The sequence below is a fragment of the Ursus americanus genome, chromosome 8, assembly GCF_024610735.1.
Source record: "Ursus americanus isolate L20-20 chromosome 8, mUrsAme1.1.p, whole genome shotgun sequence".
Classification (NCBI taxonomy): domain Eukaryota; kingdom Metazoa; phylum Chordata; class Mammalia; order Carnivora; family Ursidae; genus Ursus; species Ursus americanus.
Window position 1 is genome coordinate 51051208 of NC_142134.1, and position 23460 is coordinate 51074667.

Below are 23460 nucleotides of genomic sequence, written 5' to 3' on the forward strand. Positions count from 1 at the left end.
ACCCCTGGGAAATGGTATAGACTCGTGGCCGTGCTTCCTTTTGGTGTTTTCAGTTATTGATGGAGTTAATCTCTAGCCTGACCAAAAAAAAAGTCCATTTGCGGGCAGAGGAGAACGTAAGCCTCTTGCGGTAAAATTAGGCAGTTGGTGTGAAAAATATTGTTAGATTTCTCGGTGGTTTCATTTTGGTTCTTACATCAGTTGCTTGTCCCGATAAGCATTTTTGTGAAAGAAATGGGTCCTCGGTGTTAAGTATAGTAAAACATCATCTGTTTAGAAATTACACTGCCAGTGCTTAGGTGAACTCTTTCAATATACCAGCTAGAAATACTGGGTTTTGTTAAGCAAAATAATCAAAGAAATAGAGTTGCAGGGGACAGCCTCTAGCTTGATTAAAAGAACCAACTATTTTAAAGTTCTCGGAACGTATTTATGCTCAAACTAATGAAAAGTTGGAAGTTTAAAAAGTTTAAAAGTCTACTCATTATCGACTTTTCCCTTTGACCTTTCCTGGAGAACATTTTATTAGCCTTGTTCATGTGATATTTGAAAGTAAGAAAGTGGTGTTTCTTTTTTTTAATCTATTCAGCAGTTCAGGATTTTAACTAGTCTGATTGAGACCAGTCTTTCTTGACTTCTGTCTGTATCTGTAACATCTTCGGATTTGTCAGAGGAGAAATGAACAGGGTTCTAGAAGCCAGCCACTTTCAACTGCATCTTCTCATCGCTCCCCCATTATACTGATGATAAGGTTAAAACACGAGGAGCGCTTTGTTGTGTCTAATACAGTGTAAGCAAGCACTCACAAAGGCTTATTTCGCTAACGTATCCCAGTAACCCGGCAACCACCGTAGTGGGTTCCAAGGCTCTGTTAATGTGCTGTAAATATAACAGATAGGACCACCACGGAAGGAAATAACATTGCTGCAACCTATAAGGCAGAGAAATTACAAGGACTCTAGATAAGGAAAAGAGAAGGAGAAAGTGAAGACATTGACTTGTTTAAAAAAAAAAAAAGCAGTGTTTTTGAAGTGCCCTTTAAAATCACAGTACTGTAGATGATGGATTTCATCAGCCCGCTGTGGCTGGATGTGGCGGTAGGGAGGTTGAGATGAGTCCATTTCATCTCATAAATGTCTGCACCTGCACATTACTGGAAGCATAATTATGTTTAGTGATGTTACTGAGTTCACAGCTATTACCTTTTACCCATTGAGAGGATTCATATCCTACAGCTGATGGACGCTGTCACCTGCTCGTGCTGGAATCTACATCAAGGACTCCTTGAGTATCTCACAGCCAGACTCCACTTCCTGTGTTCAGCAGCGCCACTAAGACCTCACTGTCTTCCTCCCGTCCTGACAGCCTTCCCCGCTGCTCTGCCAGGCATGGCACTTTCTGTTGTAGGCACATTTCAAATTTTACCGCATGGTATTAAATGAGCAGTAAAGTCTCCCCTGTTCCTCACTCTAGCCCCTTTCCCCAGTGATGGCCGCTGTCTTTTTTTTTTTTTTTTAACATTTCCTTTCAGAAAACATTTTAGGCCTATACCCACCTTTATAATAAATTTTAAGATTTACCCAGATTTTATGATAACAATATTTATTTACAGTGTCCTTATCTTTTAGAGATATATACTAATATATAATAGATATAAAGTAGTATAATATCTACTAATATAAATAATATCGCGTATGGGATTTTCTCCAAAATAATTGAGGTAGAGATTAAAAAAAAAAAGAAACCAAACTGCCCGTATGCTGATAATTGTTAAAGATGGGTACATAAGGGTCGTTTATTCTGTTCTCTCTAATTTTATATCTTTAAAAATTCTCCACAATAAAAAGTTAAAACAAGAAAAAAATTACATTAGTTTTAGGAATGGTTTGCTTTTTCCTCTTAAGTATGTATTTTGTAGAGCCGTGCATATGAGAACATACTGCTTTTCTACCTCAGGTTTTTTAAGTATCAGGCATGCTATTCCACCCTATGTGAGCCCATGGTTTATTTAACGATTCCCTCACCGCTGAGTGTTTGGATTATTTCTGTCCACAGCCCCTTCTCTTGTTGCGTGCAGGTGTCAGGAAGGGCCCGTGGAGAGCACGGAATTCAGGCCGCACACATGCACTGTGCTCGGTCCGCTCCGACTCTCTCCAGGAAACCTTCCTGGGGTCCCCTCTGCTCACTGCTCCTTCACTCGGTGTCCTGGCATCACTTCCTGTTGTTTTCTCTGGTGCTTGGCACATGACGTGAACTGAGTTAGGGTTTTCTTGACACGAGAGGATACGTTCGTTTTTCTCTCTCGAAGTCAGTTTTGAAGCCCTTCAGATTTTAAAGGAAGATTGACAATATGGTGAAGTCCCTTAATGGGTGGCTAAGGATAGGCATTTTTATTATGTTCTGTTAGCCAGCAGATAGTCCATCATTAGGTTTTGATGTAGTGTTCAACGGTTCGTTAGTTGCGTACAGCACCCAGAGCTCACTTTGAATCAAATATGCTCAAAAGAATGTTTTAGCTGTGACTCTAAAAGCAGCGAGATTGAGTTTTTTAAAAACGTGCTTAAGAACCAAACCTGTGCTATTTTTATTTTTTAAAGATTCATTAATTTTAGAGAGAGAGAAAGCATGCAGGTTGAAGGGGAGAGGAAAAGGGAGAGAATCCCAAGCGGACTCCCCGCCGAGTGCAGAGCCTGACGCAGGGCTTGATCCCATGACCCTGAGCCATGCCCTGAGCTCAAATCAAGAGTTGGCCACTTAACCAACTGAGCCATCCAGGCGCCCCCCAAACCTGTGCTGTTGTTCAACATATGGTCACTTTGGGATCTCTGTACTTATTTCTGCATGCTGCAAGGTCTCAAAATATGGTCAGTAGTTTGGGGGAATTCTTTTGGAATGTCCTCAGAGCCAGTTGTGAACTCCTACTGAAACGAAACCTCTTTACTTCATGATCACACTTCCAAGTTTAAGGTAGTGAACGCCACATAAATTAGTGAGTAAAATAAAATCAACGGATTTTCAGCATTTGTATTTCTTTTGATTTTGTGCGTCCAGTGAAACGTACTGTTAGCATTTACAATGATCACGAGCAGTTTAAATGAAACATTGTATGTTTCACTTACAATGGTAAAATCAGTGTTTATTATACGTTCCATATAGTATATATATGTTTATATATGTAATAAACACAAATACTAACTGTTGAAAGAAAAGAAGAAATAAGAGCAAATTTTTGTAAGGTACTGGTTACATCACTGTAACACATAGTACACGCATACTAGTCTGCATTGCCGAGTGTATGTATGTGCTTATCTGCTGTGAGTTAAGTAAATACTCATCACAGTGGTGTGTGTTTTATGACTAAATCATGACACAATTATCTTTGGATCGCAGGCTGTGCTTTGGGGAGCCGAGAAAAATAGAACAGACTCATTTCTACCTTCGGGGCATCCTTTCCAAGTTAGACTGCTATTTATAAAATAAAATGCACTGCCTAACCCAGAGATTGACTACTTTCTCTTTCCCTTTCTTTCTGAATTGCCCCCTCCAGCATTTTGGTAACTTTTTTTTTGCACGATCAATCATGTATACAATATGTTGCTCCTCTTTTCCTCCTGTGTAGTCTGTCCTCTGAGAAAACAAGAGCCTCTTAGGGAAAAGAAAAGCATCTGTGTAATTACTGAGTTTCTTAGGAGTTTACCGAAGTTCAAAAAAATGCCTTGACCCTGATTCTAAAAGAAAGGGTTGCATCCCAATTTGGTTCTTGAAGGTGAGAACTTGTAATTAGCATTTTGCCAGAAATACAGGTCCCTCCGTGGCCCCAGGTAAGTGCGATGACTCAGATGAGTATAGGTTGGTCAGATTGTGTGTAGTCTGTTAGTCACCTGGTGGTTTATGTTTGTTTCATGAAAACTTTTAAAAGATACAACATATTATTGTACCTGGGTACAGGTTTCAGTGCCTGTTGGTACCAACATGTAACCTAGGTTTAATTTGGGGCTTCATAAAAATCAAAGATACAGAGTATGAAACTGGGTGGACCTTGGGGACTAGACACGCCAACATTAGGTTCCTTACTAACGTGTACAAAGGCAGGATATACACAGAGAAAACAAAATCTAGATGGTGTGGCTTTGGGCCTAATGCTTCATTAACTTAACCATTGAGAGCATGGGCTCTAGAGTCAACTTCCTGAGTTCGAATCTCAGCTCGGTTAGAGGCAGGCAGTTCACATAGCCTCTCGTGTGTAAAATGGGCATGGTAATGGGGTCTGGAATAGATCGATTGTGAGGATTAAGTGAGAGCATCTTCAAAGGGCTCTTAGAACAATGTCTGGCATATAGCAAGAGTTTAATAAATATTAGTGCTTATTATTATTAGTGATCACCATTATCACTACAGCAGTGGGATGTAAAAGTTTGCTTCTTCCTTAATTATGAGTTGCCTATATTTTGAACTCTAATTTTAGTTAGGACTTTCTGCACCCTAAGGGCAGGGATTGGTCTGTCTTCATCTTTCTATTTGTGTTGTCAATGCCTGAAATACAGCAGGTGAACTTAGTAAATAAATAATGATTAACTGAATAAAACTGGAGGTCATCTACACATTCCCAAATGACCCAGATGTATTCAGTAAATCATTTCATGTTACAGCTCAATCAACATCTGATTTTGATGTTGGGTACGTATTTTATAACGTAATTGATAAAGTTGCCTCATAATAGGTGAGGCTGAAAAACTAGGCACAGTGAAATTCTGTGGACCTACTATGTGTCTGTAGAATCTTGTTCATGCTACTTTCTCATACTCAGGTGGCCACAGTGAGACTTGAACCAATGTGTTCAGACACAGCATCCAGTGTTGTCCCACTGTACTATAGTCTTGAGACAGAGGTATGTGACCTCCAGAGCCTGAATATGTGAGATTTAATCTTCAACTGGGTGTGTATGGTAGTTATCTCGAGAGTCTAGAAAATGGAAAATTATATTTTAGAGGATCTTTCCATTCTTTTTTTTTTTTTTTAAAGATTTTATTTATTTATTCGACAGAGATAGAGACAGCCAGCGAGAGAGGGAACACAAGCAGGGGGAGTGGGAGAGGAAGAAGCAGGCTCATAGCGGAGGAGCCTGATGTGGGGCTCGATCCCACAACACCAGGATCACGCCCTGAGCCGAAGGCAGACGCCCAACCACTGTGCCACGCAGGCGCCCCGGATCTTTCCATTCTTATAAACAATTGAGATCTAGCCCAAATGTTATCTCCTCTGTGAAACCTTTCAAGACCTTCTGACTTATTGCCAGTCCTTTCTCTATACCGCAAAGAAATGTTTTCAGATTTCTTTTATCATGTTCGCCTCAGCAGTTTGTAACCTTCCTTGAAACTTTCCGTTTAGACATAGAGCTCCAGGAAAGCAGGAGCCAAGTCTTCATTCTGTGTGGATATGGACCTCTTCAAAGAGCACTTAGTACGTGATAAAAGGCTGCATGCGTGTTAGCTCGTTGCGGGTTGGGTCGCTGGAGCTGGAGGATAGACGTGCGTGGTGTCTGAGGGCTGCCACACCAAGCACACCCACAGAAACAGAAAATGCAAGCATGGCTTGTAAACGTGATTGTGAGGAGCACCTGGATAGGATGATTTATATTCCAGGCTCCTAGGAGCCGTGGAGAGTGGGGGCTGGTCATTCAGTCTGCCACACCATTGCTTGTATTGGAGTCTACAGGTCTGCAAGTCAGAAAGGCCAGCGCCAAGGAAAAGGGCTGTTTCGATTACATTTGCCTTTACACGTCACCTTGCGTTGCAGATCGATCCCTGTGGCTCGAAAGTTTGAATCCTTGGATGTCATGCATTGATTGGTTTCTAGTGTGAAGGCAAGCAAAGCGGACCTCTTCGGCAAGCTGAGTAGTTGGTGAGGGGGAAAGCCAAGGCACAAACCCGTCGAGCTGCCTCGGCATAATTGGCAGCTCTTCTTATTTCTGGCTTTAGCTAGCTTGAGAGTGCTAGAATTTTGGGTAAGTTTATACTTTTAACTCTTGCAGAAACTTCGTTTAAATGTTCATTCTTCGTTGCTTGTTTTCTGGTAACCTCAACTATAAATGATTTGTAAATCGCTTTTCAAAAGCTCCGATCCCTTAAAAAAATAATTCCAGGATATAGGAAAGGCCTTATTTTCAGCTGGTTTGCCCTGCTGGATTAATTTTAATCTCTTAAATACCCTTGGGTGATTTGCTAGCCTTCCTGTCTTGTCTTCTCAGTTGAGAGTTTCATGATGTGACAGGAGGAATTCAAGAAGACAGATGTGAGATGTTTCCAGAATAGCTCGGACACACAGTGTTCTGCGGTAGATGATGTGATTTCCAAATTAGATTTTCTTACCCTGGGGGTAAGATATATAAAAATATTTCTTAGCTCACCCCATGAACTTAGGGAAGAAAATGATTTTGCTCAATTAAGTATTTTTGGAAGGTTCTAGACAAAAAAAAAAAAAAAACCAAAGTAGTCCCTTAAATGTTCAAGATTGTTTTTGGTTGCTCTTCCATTTTAAAGTATTATAATTTAGGAAACAAAAAGATAAACACAATGACATGAGTGGTAGCAAAAGTCTAACAGTCTGGTAGTGAGCACAAGACAACAGATACATTCAAATGGACCAGGGAGGGACTGTGAGGGCCAGAGGGCTGTGGGGTAGAGGGTGCTCAGAGGAGGAAACTTCAGTGGATAGGGGTGTGGACGGTCAGGTACTTGAAGTTACCTGTGCTGGGGACTAAACTGGCATCAGAGGGAGATCGGAGGAAGGCATTGCCCTTTTGTTTTTTTCTTTTCAATTAATTACTAAAGAAGTTTAATTTGTAATCCCCCCCCCCCGATCTTTTCTCTGCTTTCCTGGCATTTTGAAAATTAAAATTGGGACACCTGGGTGCTGTAGTCAGTTAAGCATCCAACTCTTGGTTTCAGCTCAGGTTGTGATCTCTGTGTCATGAGATCGAGCCCCACATCAGGCTCCATGCTCAGCGTGGAGTCTGTTTGAGATTCTCTCTCCCTCTGCCCCTCCTGCTCATGCTCTCTCTCTCTCTAAAATAAATCTTTTAAAAAAAGAAAAAAAAGGGAAAACTTTGTTTTCTAGTTTTGGAGAGAGTAGTGTGAGCAGAGTGGCTACTTAGAAAGCGAAGGGCTGGAGTCCTCTGGTTGTTCTGAGTAACGTGCTCCCAGAGGTGCCAGGAGATGCTCTCCTGCCCTCGATGGAGGGCAGGTAGCCCCTGAGAGTGTGACTCAGTGGGCCCCTAGAGACAAAAAGTACTACTGGTGACTTGAAGAATTTTGGTCAGATTTCGTCATGAACTATCTGCCCAAATTCATTATCCTCACAGAAGAACCTTAATTAATAAATACACAGAGGGGGCGCCTGGGTGGCTCAGTTGGTTAAGTGTCTGCCTTCAGCTCAGGTCATGATCTCAGGGTCCTGGGATCCAGCCCCGTGTCAGGCTCTGTGCTCAGAGGGCAGCCTACTTCTTCCTCTCCCTCTGCCCCTCTCCCCGCTGCTTATGCTTGTCTCTCTCAAATAAATAAAATCTTCAAAAAATAAATACATAGAGGCCTATGATTTTTTTTTTTTTTAAAGATTCTATTTGAGGAGAGACAGAGTGAGAGAGCAAGAGTGTGTGTACCAGCAGGGGGAGGGGCAGAGGGAGGAACAGACTCCCCACTGAGCAGGGAGCCCAATGTGGGACTGGATCCTGGGTGTCTGGGATCATGACCTGAGCCGAAGGCAGATGCTTCACCAACTGAGCCACCCAGGCGCCCCGAGGCTTATGATTTTAAAAGCCAAGATGCTACAGAAACATCCAGAGCATCAGCAAGCTTGAACTGAACTGAAATAGATCTGTTACTTTACCTTGATTTTCCCTGAGCAGTATTGTACATGTAAGGTAACAACAGTTCAGGGGTTTGTGAGTTTGCTCATCATAATTTTGTTCATTATTTCGCCCATTTTTTCTTTAATTGGTTACTTCATATATATGTACATACACCAGTCATTTTTTTAACAGCCTGCTCTGTGTCCTGCAGTAGGTGCCCGAGACCTAGAAATCAACGAGAACCAGTCTGTGACCTCAGGTAGCTCCCATACGGTTTCTTGTTACCACGGACGCGGCCCCCACCCTACGAAGAGTGCCTTTTCCATGTGTCTGTGTATCCTTTGTTTCATTTTGCACATGTCAGTACCTCAGTGAGTGTGAAACGATAAGGCCCACCCCAGGTCTCAGGCAGCCTTAAGTTTACAAGCAAAGGAGATGAGTAGATGTTTAGATGTTTTATTCGTTTCTTAGGGCTGCTGTAACAAATTGCTGTGTGCTTGGTGGCTTAGAACATCGGAAATTTATTCTCATGGTCCTAAAGGTCCAAAATCAAAGTGTCAGCTCAGGCTGCTTCTGAAGCTTCCCGTGGTTCCTGCCGGTACCTGGTATGCCGTGGCCTGTCGCCACAGCACCGCAGCCTCTCCTGTGTCTTCCCGTGGCCTTCTTATTAGGACACCGGTCCTTGGGTTTAAGGTCCCCCTAATCCAGTATGACCTCACCTTAGCTGACTATATCTACGAAGACTATTTCCAAATAAGGTCACATCCTGAGGTTCTGGGTGGGGATAAATGGGAAGGGATAGGACTCAACCCAGCACAGGTGTCTTCATAGGTAATTCCTTAATATATGTAACACAGAGGAGATGTGAGAAGATATTTGCAGAAATTACCAGGCTCAGATTTTTCAAGAAGGAAATCTTACATTTGCAGGTATCGTGAGAATCGATAAATGAACAGAATATGCTGCCAGGGGGGACCTCAAGATGGTTTGGGGGTTGCCTTCGTCCAAATTGTTTATTGTAGAGATGAGGAAACCTAGATGTGGGCCTGACCCTCGGGGAGTCTGAAATCACAAACCCAGCTGAGACGGGGAATTAGTGTGGAAAGGGAGGGAAGACATGATGAAGACACAGTTAAGCTTAACATTTAGCAGTGTGGCTCAGCTCTGAAGGGTAGGGTAGTTCAGAGAACTTGGCAGATGGAGATGGGGTTATTCCTTTTGCTCAAAGCTTAGGAACAGACAGGCAGGGATATTGGTAATCACCATGTTTTTCTTACCTGTGTTTAAACGAGAGACATTGCTTACCAAACACACAGGATTTTCTTAGGAGCTATGCCAAATATGAGAGAAAACGATATGATCTTAACTTTAGGGCATTGCAAAGGCCATAAGATGCCATGAAATCTTCAGAGATCACACATGGGCAGTGGCAGAGAGCATACAGACAACCCACAGACAGGTTTGGTCCTGTAAACAATGTTTTAGAGAACTTTGAATTAGATGCCAGTGCTTAGAAATTGGGAGCTTTTTTTACTTAAAAATACAGGTTTCTCATTTCTCTTGTAAATCCAGGAATCTCACAACACTGAGCTTGAGTGCCAAAGAGGCCATAGTCAGCGGCTGCCATTTAGGTGGGTCCTATCCTTCCCAGCGCAAGGCACCGGACTTGGGGACTCCTGCTCTCTGTGTCAGTGGACTCAGCTGCTATATTCACCTGAAACTTATGGTAGAAGTAACTCACGTAATGTTGGTCTTATCTGTTACAACCACTTGCAAAGGCAGTGCCCTAGTGGCAACATCCTGGGGTCATCGTCGTTCCAGTCTCAGTCCCAGGCCTTCTGCTAGAATTATAAAGTGTGACATGAGCTGTTAAGGAAAACATGCTCAAAATTTTCAAAAAGGTCTTTAGATGACTTCTCAGTGTTCTCCATCTGTTAATCTGGTTAGAGGAGGGGAAACATTAGCTTTTTGAAAGATAGAATGTGGGTGGTTCATAAATGTTGTGCCTGAAATCTGACACAGGTAACGTACTCCATTCGCTTTCGTAAATATGAAGGTAGTCAACAACTGTCCTGATCATTTATATATTGCATTTCCCTGTCAAAACCCTTAGATGCAAAACAGCGAAATAAAAGCTTCATTTTCAAACACTTCATTGGAAAAATTGAATCATTTGACTGTTAGAAAATCACACATGGTTGGGGCACCTGAGGGGCTCATTTGATTAAGCATCCCATCCTTGACCTCAGCTCAGGTCTTGGTCTCAGGGTTGTGAGTTCAAGCCCTGCATTGGGCTCTATGCTGGGCATGGAGCCTACTTAAAAAAAAAAAAAGAAAAAGTCACACATGGACAGCATTCCATGTGGAATGGTCAGAAAGCAAGAGAACAGGATAACTCCAACTCCAGAACATTCCTCTTGGTACCTAAGAGGGGAGGTGATACTTACTGTGTGTGAACTTTCATTTTTTGCTTTTTGTTTAGCTTTCCATAGATTTCCTCTTGAATATGATTGAATTTAAACCTCAGAAGGATTCTTGATCAGTATCATGAGGAACATTATTAGTTGATTATTTTTCTCCTTCAGTGTTGCTTGAAGAAGTCTTCATATAAAACTGAATTGGTACCTCTGAAAAATAATAAAGGTAGATCTCCATCCTGTAAATGGCTAGTTTGGAAAACTGGTTTTGGTCTGTTGTTGCTTTGTTACCAGGACTCTTTTTTTCATATAAATGATAGTATATGTGAGGGTTGTACAAGGTCTACAAGATGGTTGGCTCATGAAACCATATTTAATCCCTAATAGGTATGTAGAGTCGTGTTAATAGAACCATAGAACCTTTTTATAGAAGTTCTAGAAGAAAATGTGGTCATAGCTCCATGTCAAGTTGTCAGAAAGCGAGAGAATGGAGATGACCCCAACTCTAAATCATTGGGAAGGGACTGATGGGAGGTGTAGCAGGGGAAGTTCAAGGACTGGAGGTGGCAAGATACCTGGTGATGGAAGCCTCCAAGCTCAGTAATGGGCTGACTCTCCAGTTCCTACTTTGCTTTTCTCTATCTTCCCCAGGTGTGTGTCCTGTGGGGGAACCTCTGACCAGCATTTCCTTTCATCCCTTGCTCATTGTGGACAAAGGAGACATGCCATGACTTCCTTTCTTTACCCAGAGCAAGCATCAGCTTCTTTCAGGATTTCCAAGTGGCTTTCACCATTTTAGTTCATGTCTTGTCCGTCTGTCTCCTGATGACCTTTCCTCTGTGTGCTATGGAATAAGAGCCCTGGGTCAGAGAATGGACTCCTTATATAACATACCGGAGAGAAGCATTTTTAACCCAGGTCTCATATCTTTAATGGAATTAAGGATTCTTGGATTGGTAAAATCTAAAGTAAAAATTAAATTATTTTAATTGTAAATAAAAATTTATTTTTAGGATACTCGTAGTAAGATCGATAGGTTACTCTTACTCCACTCACATGTTTTCAGTCTGATGAATGCCTCCTGAGTTCCTAAAACATGCAAGGTACTGAGCTAGTGCTCTGGGTGAGTCCCAGATTGAGACGTAATCTTTCCCTCAGAGAACTCACAGGGTCCTTCCTCAAGATTCTTTTAAATCTCTTTATCCATCTCATGGCATTCATCACTTCCTGGGTGTTAGGGGCGGACATCCTGGCTTATCCTACTTTATCACTTTCTTAACCTCTGAGCCTCAGCTGTCTTATCTCTAGAGTGGGAATAAAAATAGTAGGCCCTACCTTATAAGATTGTTACATAAAGTCCTCAGCACAATCCCGGGCCCACAGAACGCATGTTTTGAAATGTTAGCTACCATTACTGTTACTGTCTTACTATCTTTGCTGTGAGGTGGAAAATTTCTTCCGGGCATAGGCTGTTCTGCTTTTGTTGTTTTGTTAATCCCGAGAAACAAGTTCATACAATGGGTGAGCATGTTTCAGTGAATGATTATTATAAGAAGTAAGTTCGTTTGTTTTTTTAAAGTTTTTATTTAAATTCCAGTTAGTTAACCTGCAGTATAATATTAGTTCTAGGAGAACAGTGTGCTCATTCAACACTTCCATACAACATCCCGTACTCATCACAAGTGCCCTCCTTACGAGCCGCACAATAGATTAAAGGTAATAGTTTACTTCCGAGAAATTCACAATAATCAGGGAGATGCATAAATCCCCTGCTTCTCCAATGTGAATGTGTAGGAAAATCTCCTGGGAGTCTTGTTGAAATGCAGATTCTCATTTAGTGAAGCTGGGGCCCAAGATTCTGCATTTTTTTAAAGAAAATTTTTTAATTGTGGAGATTCTACATTTGGTAAAACTTTTTCAAGTGATACTGATACGTACTTGTGCTTGACCACATTCGGAGTGGTAACTCTGGACCGTGGGCTGCAGGAGGAAGAGGGTGCCAGATAGAGGTTTGCCAAGGATGTAGAACAGATAAGGGTCGGAAAGCTCCAGATAAGGCATTCCTTAACTGGGAGAAAAGGACAGAATTGAAAAATAAATGGGGTGTAGAGAAGTAAAGACGTGGGGGCACACACACACACACACATACACACACAAAGAAAGAAAGAAACTGGAAGAAAACAAAAGATTACTCTAAGGCAGTGTCCTCAGATTTTCTGGTCTTTGGGACCCCTTCATGTCTTCAGAAATGATCGAGAGCCCCAAAGATCTTTTTTTGTGGATTATACCTATCAATATTTATTGTATTAAAAATTAAAATGGCGATTTTTTAAAAAAAGTTACCCATTTAAAAAAAGAATAAGAAACTCATTAATGTTAACAAAGTAGAAAATGTTTTATGAAACATAAACTTTTTTTTTCAAAGCCAACAACAGTTTAGTGAGAAGAGTGGTGGTGTTTTATTTATTCGAAAATCTCCTTCACGACTTTATCGAAGGCCGCTGGATTATCTGAGTCTGTCTTTACTGTGTCTCCATAAATTGTTTTGGTTGAAGTAGATGAAGAAAATTGTGCCAGCCTCATACAGACGTAAAGGTGGAAAAGAGAGGAATATTTTAATAGCTTTTTCAGGTAATTGTGGATATTCTTTTTGGATGTTACACCAAAACTCGATAATTGAGAGTTTCTTAAAGGTTACACTGCAGAATCTGAAACCACAATGGTAAACTTCGTTGTAGTGTATTAAAATCCATTGGCGTGTCATACATTTTGAATGGATATTTTACCCATGCATAATTTTGTAACGTCATGGTTTTGGTGCTTTGGAAAATACTGGTTCAGTGAGTTGTGACGGTCTTCCAAATGTTGACACTTTTCATTATATAGTAGGAAAACATTACATTCGTTAATCTCACCACCTATCTCATCAGACAAGTCAGTAATTATTGGGAAGTTGTCAAGCTCTCTGTGGCAGATACAAGTTTTCCCAAACTCTCATTTTTGCTTGAAAGCTTCCATTTTATCTTTGGCAACAAATACTGTCAGTTGTTTTCCTTGAAGTGACAGGCTCACCTCATTCATTTCTGAGACAATGTCTGCCTCGTACCTGAATTTGAATAACCATGGGTTGTCTGTCAGTCCTTCTTTTAAGAAGAAAGGATGTCCCATGTGCCTTTTCCCTCAAACAACGATCATGCCTCCATCTACAGGAGAAGTACTTTATGCATGTTTACATTCAAAAGATATGCTCAAGGATGAAGATTTAATGAAGTTGATAATTTTCACTGCTTCAACAAGGAATTCTTAGGTGACATTAGCATTGTTTTCGGTGGGAGCATATATATAGTATGGGGGGGGCAGTGATTGCACGTACAGTCTGTGTCCTTGTCTTGCTCCGCGCTGAAAAAGCCAGCAATTTGAGCCATTATTTTTGTGTGTGTGTGCCCTATCAATTAAATGTCAACACAGTGGAAAAGGCTGTAAATAACATCTTAGAATTATGAAACTCATTTCGACCTCAGAGACCCCTGAAACTCTCTCCAGAATTTTGCTCTCAGTGTGAGGATCTGTGCTTCCAGCCTGGTGGATGGAGAGGAGGGTCCGTGGAAGATAATTGTGAGAGAGATCAGGTAGGTAGATGGAGGCCAGATTGGGGAATGCTAATGCTTAAGTGTGAACTTGTTTTTGTGAGCGAAAAATGGTTGACGGTTACGAGAAAGGGGTGTCATTAGTAAGGTGGAGTTTGAAGAAAGCGTATCTGACATGGGTGCCAGAGTACGTGGCAGGGCTGAAGGAGGCAGGCTGGTCGGGGCCTCTCACGGCAGAGTGTGGGAGACGAGGATGATCAGAGGAGACCGCAGCTTTAAAAATAGCGCAGGTGTAGCGGCAAGGCATCTCCAGGATTTAGGGGTTGATCGAATGTAGGTGGTGAGGGCGAGGGTCGAAGCAAAGACGTGAGAGCTTCCGTGTGTGGACTAAGAATGGGCTGGTTTTCAGAAGAAGGAGATCGGGAGGAGGAGGAGGAGGAGGTTTCTGATTTGAGATAAGAGTTTGAGATAATGTGGAAGGGGGGGGTGGGGGGGGGTGGTGATGTCCTGAAGTGGTGGCTTTACTCCAACGCCAAATTCTTCCACTATGTCTGGGACGTTTTTTACCGACGCAAAACACTTCTGACGCTAAATGTACGGGTTTACCACACCATCAATTCTCCAGTTCTCTGCAGACGCCAACTGGACATCAGTCCCGATCCTAACTCCCCGGAGTTAGCACTTACCCCAGAGGTTAAGGTTTCTGGGCTGTAAGACTGCCCCCTCCCCCACTTCAGGTGCCAGTCACAAGTAGTGGGCCATCAGGTTACCCACAGTTCTGTCCAACTTGAGTACAAATCAGGAGTTTTCAGTACCCTCTCCTCAGAATGGTAATTTACTGTCATGGTTCATAGAACTCGGGGGAGCACTTTATACTTACTGGTTTCGTATCAATTCTATTATAAAGGATACAAATGGACAGCTGAAGAGGGATGCAGGGCGAGATCCAAAAGAGTCCTGAGTGCAGGAGTTTCTCTCCCAGTGGAGCTGACCCATGGATGTGTTCACCAACCCAGAAACTCTCCAGACCATTTTCGTTTAAAGTTTTTCTGGAGGTCCCATTACATGGGCACGATTGATTAAATCACTGGCGAATGGTGATTAACTGAGCTTACAGCCTCTCTCCCCTCCCTGAAGGACAAAACTGAGGGCTCCAACCCTCTGATTTCCCTCTCTGGCAACCAGCCCCATGCTGAAGCTGACTCTGGAGTCCCATCTAGATGCATCTGATTAGTGTAGACTCAGCTCTGCTGGATGGAGTCTTGTTGTGAATAACAGAAGATGCTCTCTGACCTACATCACTCAGGAAAATATAGGGGTTTTAGGACCTTTTCAAATATATATCTGAGACCAAATATATATTTTTATAATATCACAAGGTGATAGTCATACCATGTTTGGGAGCTGTCTTATCTCCTTCTTATCCCATTTCTTGGCTTTGATCTATTGGCTGACTCAGTTGTTGCTTGATCACTCCAAGCACAGTCTTACCTCCTTCGTTTTTCAAGTCTTGAAGGAATCTCATTGCAGCTATTAAGTCACTGTTTCCTCCAGGTTTGGCCTATGGTCCACCTGCGTCTGACTCCCCTCGACGTGTCTCATAATGCAGATGCCCGGGCCTCACTGGGCCTTCCAGAATCAGACCCAGGAGCTGGGTCTCAGGAATCTGCATTCTCACTAGCTCTTCAAGGATGTCTGTACATGCCTGCATGAAAAGCACAACTCCGGTCCTGACGTTTGATTGGCTCCAGTCGGGGATTTCCACGGTGTTGTAAAGGGCTGTGTTCTCATTAAAGTCCATGCTGATCTGGCCAGAGTTTAATAGGAATTACAGTCATGATGAAAAACATGTGTAAAACATTCATTTTCTTAAAAAACAAGGAAACAACCAACCAAACAAAAGGAGTGCTTTGTTTTGGTTTTATTAGGGGCAAGAAGGGTTTTTCATTGTTAGAGGCTCCAGAAATTAAAACTGCTGGATGTCTTTTTCTCTGGTTCCTGACCCCAAAATGGGATCTGTGGCATAAACTTTGATGCAGCATAAAGATGGAATATTTGAAATCCCAGCTCAGACATTACCGAATGTATACTTGTGGCTGAGTCACTTACCATCATGCGTTTTCCCCTCTGTGAAATGCGCTAAGGATAAAACTGCCTCACGGGGCGGTCGGGAGGCCGAACTGAAGGAAGGTCCACGGAGCACTCAGTATCGGGCTGGGCATGTGGCAAGGGCTCCATGGACATTTGATTTTACAAATATTTCCAAATGGGAAATTAACTCTCTCACTAAAGGACAGGCACAGAAAGAGTAAAAGAGGGACTGTGATTGTGTACACAAAATACCTTCAGATAAGCAGCAGAATAGACTAGAATGTGTAGATACGGAGACAATAGAGCAGAGACCTTGCAGGTGGAATGCTGCCCTGCTTTCCATCCGTACCTATTGAAGTTTGGTTTGTAGGTCAGATCAGCCTTAACTGAAAGGGTGGAGAAGAGGAGGGTGGGTCCCCAGGGCAGTGCAGTCCCCTGGGTCTGGCCACCCGAGGTCTGGGTTCTGCTCTTGAGACTGACTTGAGAGCCTCCCTCAGGCTGACTTGCAGAGTCCCCGCACTTCATGCAGTCATCCCACACCACATCTGCAAATTTTCCAGCTGTCAGTTCTCTTCCCTGCACCACACTTAGGAGGCACCCAAGAATACTGTCCAGGAATATATCTAAAATGCTCTTTAATTACATCAGAAAACGAATCTATAGCTGTTAAAGTAAACTAAACCGGTCAGCCGAGGTGTCCGTTTCCATTCTCAACAAGTTCTGAGCATTAACTCCAGAGTGTGTTAGCAAAGATGCTTTGCTCTTCAGTATTTTTAGCCTTAATGGACAATTTTCACTCAATCTGAGTTGGCGGGGGGCAGAGAGAGAGAGAGAGAGAGAGAGAGAGAGAGAGAGAGAGACATGGGATAAGATTGAGTATTCGGATTGTAGAGGCTGTAGCTGGTAGGATTTTTATAACTTTGTGGTTTCAGACCATTCTGAGCATTCTCAGAGACAATTCTTTAGAGACATCTCAGCCCACCTTCTCTAAGGGTAAGGCGAGTAACATCCTCAGCTAAAATACCGTTTGGTTTTCTGCAGATTCTAAAAGAAACGTAGAAGAACAGAGGGATAAGCCGAATCAGGGAAGGAGCATTTTCCAAGCTGTAAATTAAAAAGTGTGTCTATTTTGGGAGGCGGGGTTAAAACATCTAGAGCTTGTCTGTACTTTTTGCTGCTTTTCTCTGCTCATTTGCCAAAAACAAACAAACAAAATCACCTCACTTCAAGCTCAGGATCAAGAAGCAGGTGGAAATTGCTCTAGTTAGAACTCCATCTGTATTTTTTTGTGTGTTCTTTGCATATGTTTTAAAAATATAAACAGAGTCACTTGGTATTTACCATATTTCATCAGAAGCATTTTGTATGTTATATTCTTAGTTTGAAGGATAGGATAGGTTCACATCAGTAGGAGGGGGTGAAAGTTTCAAAATGCATGGCAGTCTTCAGGTGGACTTTTTATCAATACCAAGAAGCCAAATAAGAAATTTAACAACCAAAACCCTGTCTAAAATGACCAGAAGTCTGTGTACTCAATCAGACTAAATCTTCTGCCCTCCCCTCACTATTCTGGATTTTCTCTGCTTCTCTTTTCCTCCACTTGCCTCCACAGAGCACACAAACCCAATTTAAACCGTCAGGAGCTGAATCCCAGAGTCTTTGCTTTTCTTGGCAGAAGGGGAAGAGAAGATGCCATATACAGTTTGGAGTAGCATGGTGAAACATAGTTTTGAAACGATAGATATAGTTTGGGATGAAATAAATCACTGTTTAATCTGTATTACTTTGCCCATATGGGTACACTTGGACCCACCACGAACTTCCTGCATGATGGTGAAGCGTTTCCCCCAGGAGCTTGCCATAGTTCTGTCAAGAGCCTTCTGGAAGTCTGAAAGCTTTGGAATGGTAGGCTAATGAAATGCTGAGCCATTTGCAGAGTTCTTCTCTTTCTTTTGGATAAAAAGTAGTTATGGCACGAGTGCTTTCATGAGAAATGATCAGCCTTGGAATCTTGCCTAGCTTTTGGCACTTTTGTAGGAAAGGACCCTTTTTCTCAGGTTAGACACCTGATACAGCTGGTTCGTTCCCATGATGTTGGGCAACAAACTAGGCATAGTCTGTCAGTTTAGGTTAAGTATTATTTTATGAAACAGTTTTTACAGTTGGATAAATACGTGTGTGTTTACTGGATCATGATGACAAAATGTATTTCTTACACACATGGCATTCCAGTATACAGTGGAAAAAGAGTGGTGTTTGGAGTCAGGTACACCTCGGTTTCGAATCCCAGATCTGCTTTACTGCTCTGTGTCCTTGGGCAAGTTACTAAGTAGCCCTAAGCCTCCACTTCATCATTGATCAAACAGGCTCCTATTACCTTCCTCGTAAGATTTCTGAGATTTTGAATGCGCTAATAATGTATGGAAAGTATCTGTGCTGAAATCCGTGCAAAGTGTGCATATATGTATGTATGTAAAGTATATTCCTGGCACATGGCAGGAATCAATAAATAGGTTTGCTTTCCCTACTTTCATTTTATCTAGTTTCCTAAAAAAATCTAGTGATTCTTGGTGGTGGTTCCTTTGATTTGGTGTTAACATTGGTCTAAGTTATTAGCTCCGAGCCAGCAGGAGGGAGCTTGCACTGAAGTACATCTTACGGATCCCGATCCAACCGCCCACTCTGCCAACGGAATGTCTACGCTGGGCAGGTTGCCTGTGCGTTGTAGCGTCTCCTTCCTCTGCTCGCCCTCCCGTGTCCCAGTCTATAAACTTGATTCTGTTTAATGATGACCTGTGTTTCAGGTCCCCCTTCTAAGGTTGGCCTTAGGATCCACATTTCTTTCTAGGAAATACAGTATTGTACGAACTCGTCCTTGTTCCTTCTGATATTTGAGTATACATCCTGGCATATGTGTATTTGTTTATAAATCATACACATTTGCAACATACTAATGTGTTCTGTGCATAGATACAACATAGAAAAGTAGAAATAAATGGATAAGGGGCACCTGCCGGGGTGGCGCAGGGGGTTGAGAGTCCAACTCTTGGTTTCGGCTCAGGTCGTGATCACACGGTCATGAGATGGAGCCCCGCATCGGGCTCTGCGCTCAGTGTGGGGTCTGCCTGAGACTCTCTCCCTCTCCCTCTGCCCCTCCCTTGCTGTGCTTGCTCTCGTGTGCTCTCTCTCTTCCTTTCTCTAAAATAAATTATTTTCAAAAAGAAATAAATGGACAAAATAACAATAAAAGTATAAGTAGAAGATATACTTTCTTCATATCCCACTGGACCATCTTGTGCTACTCCCATTTTTTAAAAAAAATTGTGGTAAAATACACATAAACCAAAAAATACCCTCATAGCCATTTTTAAAAAATTTAAATTCATGTTAGTTAACATAGTATAGTATTGGTTTCAGGAGTAGAATTTAGTGATTCATCATTTGCATATAACACCCAGTGCTCATTACATCATGTGCCCTCCTTAATGCCCACTGCCCATGTAGCACATCCCCCACCCACCTCCCCTCCAGCAGCCCTCAGTGCGTTTCCTATAGTTAAGAGTCTCTTGCTGGTTTGCCTCCTTCCCTGTTTTTATCTTATTTTATTTTTCCCTCCCTTCCCCCATGTTCATCTGTTTTGTTTCTTAAATTCCACATATGAGTGAAATCATGATATTTATCTTTCTCTGACTTATTTCACTTAGCATAATACATGCTAGGTCCATCCATGTTGTTGCAAATGGTGAGATTTCATACTTTTTGATGGCTGAGTAATATATATTTTATATATAATACATAGACATATTGTATGTTATATATATATGTATGTATATATTCTGCTTCTTCTTTATCCATTCATTAGTCGGTGGACATTTGGGCTCTTTCCATAATTTGGCTACTGTTGATAGTTTAGCCATTTTACAGTGTACAATTCAGTTATATTAAGTACATTGAAATCGTTTTGTGCCTATCACTAGCACCCATTCTTAAAATTCTTTTCATGTTGTGAAACTGAAACTCCGTATGCATCAGACAATAACTCCCCAATCTCCCCTCCCTCCAGCCACTGGTAACCATCATTCTACTTTTTGTCTCTGATTTTGGCTACTCTAGATACCTCCTATAAGTGGAATCATACAATATGTATCTTCCTGTGACTGGCTTTTTTCACTTGGCGCAATGTCCTCAAGGTTCATCTATGCTGTTGCATGTGTCAGAGTTTCCTTCCTCTTTAAGTCTGAGTCATACGCCATCGTGTGTATATGCCACATTGTGCTTATCCAGACATCTCTCGAGGGATACTCGGGTTGCTTCCATGTTACGCCACTCCCACTTTTGAGACTACTGGTGTAGCAGGTGGGCCAAAGAACTATGGTAGATAAGCATACGATGGGTCATAAGAAAAAAGGCAGGACTGCCCTTGGCTAAGCATTCAACCCTGTGGTTCTCACTGGCTGTACATTAAAATCTCCTAGAGAGCTTTGAAGAATGATCTACGTTGAGGTTAGTCCCACCACGGACTCTGATTTGACTGGTCCGTGATAAGAATAGTATTTATTTAAAGCTTTGGTATCAGTGTTTTTTAAAGCTCTTCACATGGTTCCTTTGTGCAGCCAGGGTTGAGAATCATTGATGACCCTTTCAGAAATCCACTCTCTAAATTTGTAAACTGCCATTGACAATACTCACTTTACGGGAATGATCATTGTCACCCTTTTCTGAATCTCTGCTGTGTGTTAGGCTCTCTACAAGCATGAGGGAGTTTAGTCTTTACCACCGTCCTGCAGAGTAGATGCTATCATTTTCTTCCTTCATTTTTTTAAAGAGATGAGTTTGTTGAGGCTCAGAAAGCTGTAAGAATTACGACTCAAGTTACATAGCTAAGCAACCCAAAGGATCAAGATTCACACCCAACATCTGCCTCATTTCAGAGCCCATATTTGTTTGTTCATTCATTCTTTTTTTTCTCTCTCTTTCCTTCTTGCCTCTCTCCTTCCATCTCCCTCCTCCCTCCCACCCTCCCTTCCTTCCTCCTTCCTTCCTCCCTCCTTCCCCTTCCTTCCTTCCTTCCTTCCTTCCTTCCTTCCTTCCTTCCTTCCTTCCTTCCTTCCCCCTTTCCCTCCCTCTCCTCCCATCGCCTCCTCCCTCCCCTCCTCCTTCCCCTCCTCTCTCTCTATTTATTTTTTTGAAAAGGTGAATGAAAGTCCGATGTGTGAAGACAAAGCAATAAATGGGAAGGAATCTGTTTCCAAAGCACTAAGTAAGGATCTAAACTCTTCTTTGATGACGTAGTTTTAGCATTTTGTGTGTTCTTTCATTTCATCTTTTCTTTCCTACTTGAACAGACAGTCCACTGAAGATCTCCTTGAGGCCAGGACTTGGTCTTCATGAATACCCAGTGATTGTTATCTTTGTTGCCATTGGATTTGAGAGTTTGGTTGCGTGATATTTAATCTGTGAATGTGGCGTCTGTGACACCACCCCCTGGAGCAAACACATTCCCCTTCAGACGAAGCTCTTCTGACACAGTGATCACTCTAAAGCTTAGCTGAACAGAGACCAAAATGCAGTAGGAGGTTTTATGACAGTTGGTGTGATGCTTGTGCTTCTGTAAGTCACTATAAATTGTTTATTATAGTAATCAGAGAATAAACAGGGAAACAAGCAAATTAAGAAACGAAGTAAATGTGTAGCTAGTTTGAAAAACCAACACATTTAGGATGGCTTTGGAAAAAAAATGTACTTTCTAGTCTACTCAAGGGAAATTAAAAACTCTTGTGTTATTATCGATTTCCACTAAGCTCCTCTGCACATTGTTTACGTAAAAGCTAAGTGATGAAAGAAAGGCCATAATTTTTGGAAGCATGGATTTTAGATGCAGAGATTTTGGTTTTGTTTCCAGGAAATGAACCCTTTCTGCAGACAAGTGTTCACCTCTGGAAAACATTTTTCATGTCCAATCTGGTGCGCATCAGTGAATAGTCGAGGGGAGAAAGCATCCTGTCTGAGCCGAGCTGGGCTCTCCTTCTGCCTCTGACTCCTGAAAAGTACCGGAAGAGGCAAGGCATCACGGGACAGCTGCCTCCTTTGAGAGTCCAAGCAAGTAATAATGATCACCTGACTCTTACTATTATGCATTGATAAACGAGGTAGAAAAGTAGGCTGCGTTTTTCAGCCTTCTCTGTGTTCTGTACTCCACTGAAAATCTGCTTGTTTCTCACCCACTCTGTGAACACTGAAAAGTCCAGAAAAGGACTTTGGCCAGCAGGAGAAAGCTCCTTCATTTATTAGCATTCATTACAGTAATATTAATTGCATATATACCATGTCTTAGCCCCTGGCATCTTAAAACAAAAGGGTGGGTTGTTGATAAGAATTAAACTTTAATCATGTGCATTCAAGTATAGTGTGTTTCGAAATAAGGGCTTTCGGCACAAGGGCAATGGAATAACACATCTTGGGGCCAGTCCGATTGTGTAGCTGTTGGGATTATGTGAATAGTGTAATATGGCTTTGAAATTCTTGTGTCAGAACTGGCTTCGAGTCATCGTTGGGGCACAGTCACTTAGTCATGGTGACTGTTTCTTGCCCACTGCATGAATGATCTGTTCGCATTCATTATCTCATTCAGTTCACAGAATATTCCTGGGTATAATTATTCATGCTTTTCAGACTTGGACACTGAGGTTTGGAGAGATTGATTTTGTTTGATGAATGCTAATGTTTGAATGTAAAATCTCATTTTACTTTAGTGGAAGACCACAAGATCTTGGGATTTGAAGGGACCTTAGATTTTGTCTATTCCAATTCCCTTCTAATTCCCTTTTATTATATCCTAAAAAGTTGGTCATTCAGCATAGGTTCAGGGTGAATCCACTAGGTTCTTAGGGAAATGCTTGATGGCTCACAGAATCATTCTTTGTAAAGAGTTGCAGAAACAGGGAAGTCACAAACGTGGAGGTTCTTCTACTTTTTCTGTTTTGTGATCACCGCCCAGAAACATCATGGGGATTTTCACACCCTGGTTATAAATTATACACACAGAGACTTTGTTCAGTCCTTCATTTTGAGAAAAGATGACTATCTAATTTTAAATACATTTCAAAGAATTAGTCATTGAATTGAAATGTCAAATCTAAAAAAAAAAAGTCCTATGAAATATTAAATAGACCTTCTTATCCCTCAGGGTACAAATCATTACCTAAAGAGAACAAGGCACATGAAAATAGAAAACTGGTTCAGTATAATTTATAATCAAACGATCAAAGCTTCCTGCTGATTGTTTTGTAACTTGAGATTAAGAAATTTGCTGAGCTGAGGAAGAAAACAACTTTTTACAATTATATTGCCAAGTTCTGAGGTATGTTTTGTGCCTGTCAAGTTCTAAATCAATCTTTTAAACTTTGACAGCAAGTCAAAAACTGTGTAATAAAAAGGATAAATTTATTATTCTTTTGATACATATGCTTGGTACCATGTTGTCTAACACTGAGCTTTTCTTCTCAAGTGAATATATTGG

The 23460-nt window shown here is 41.7% G+C and overlaps 1 protein-coding gene and 1 long non-coding RNA gene across 9 annotated transcripts in view; both read left to right on the forward strand.

Moving 5' to 3' along the window:
- Positions 1 to 23460, forward strand: part of APBB2 (amyloid beta precursor protein binding family B member 2) — a 358694-nt gene that overhangs the window by 180945 nt on the left and 154289 nt on the right. The window lies entirely within an intron of this gene.
- Positions 6 to 23271, forward strand: LOC148109584 (uncharacterized). Its single transcript, XR_015725519.1, has 2 exons — positions 6 to 8180; positions 8704 to 23271. It is a non-coding gene; the product is annotated as an uncharacterized LOC148109584 (long non-coding RNA).